This window comes from Macadamia integrifolia, chromosome 1 (assembly GCF_013358625.1).
Source record: "Macadamia integrifolia cultivar HAES 741 chromosome 1, SCU_Mint_v3, whole genome shotgun sequence".
Lineage (NCBI taxonomy): Eukaryota > Viridiplantae > Streptophyta > Magnoliopsida > Proteales > Proteaceae > Macadamia > Macadamia integrifolia.
The window spans coordinates 7,248,605-7,249,833 of record NC_056557.1 but is presented as its reverse complement, the minus strand read 5'-3'; positions in this window follow the sequence as shown (position 1 = coordinate 7,249,833).

The following is a 1,229-nucleotide window of genomic DNA, read 5'->3' as shown; positions in this document are numbered from 1 at the left end:
GGGGGGGGGTGTGGTGGGGGAGAGAAATCACCTTTTAAGTTTACTGCTGTGTGTTCTGTTACTTAAGCTGGATGATATTGGTCTAATAAGGACTTTCTCTGCTTGATTCATTTGTTACTAAAGAAAATAAGGTGTTCAGTGGCTGGTTTAACAGTTAATGGAGGTGTTCAGTGAGTGCATCATTGAGTATGGGTTGCCTTCTGATGCTGGTATATCCATATCATACCAGCTCTCTTACCTTCCTTGGATTGAATCTCAACATTTTCTGAAAAATAAAATAGCTATAATGCATTCTCTCAGTTGTAGCATATGTAGGGGTAAGTGGAGGTAAAACCCAGCATACAAACACTGCAAATACTAAGCCTGGCAACAGGTGGATGAACATTAGCATTAGTGGAAGAGATTGTTGTCTGGAATATACAAAACAGTGATGTGATGGCCCTCCAAGGGACTAAAGCAGAAGGAATTGTATATCCAGAGTAAAATATTTCGGTAATAATTAGGATTAAGAACCAGTAAAAGAATTGATAAATTACTGCAATGGTTAATGAAAGGTTATAGCCCAGATGCAATGGTGAACTGAAGGTCAAGTATGAAGAAAATATAGTTTGCAGAGCAGAACTAAGAGGACTTGTACTCATAAATTGGTTTCAGGGTTCTTGACCCAAAATCTATCCTGAAAATGCATGCCAAACACAACCCTAAATTTTAAACCATTTACTGCAAAACAATAATACATGAACCAATTTGAGAAGAGTGAATTAGTCACATCTTCTTGAGATTTAATTTCAACAAGTTAACTAGTAAGAATGATTCACATAGCTTTGGGGGTGATGATGGGATAACAGAAAACAATACTAACATTACAAAATCAAGGGCAAGGCTACTAATTTAGCATAGAATCATCCCCTTTACTGGCTTGATAGAGAACAGTAAGAAAAAGATATGATGTGGATAGTATTGTTTGATTAGAATATATAAATAAGGGAAAGAATTAAAAGAAATATTGAAAAAGCCCACTAAGAATAACAAATTTTAGAATTGGAAGCTTTTGAAAAGTGGAAGGGGTATCTGTGGACCAGCACTAAAGCTCAGCTACATGGAAGCATGATGAGGCAATTTTGACTATAAGGATACCTAGGAATTCAAAGTATTCTGGTACCTTAGCTCCTAGATTCCATTGCATTGTATGAAGATTAAAAAATAAATAATAAAATACAAAAAGGAGT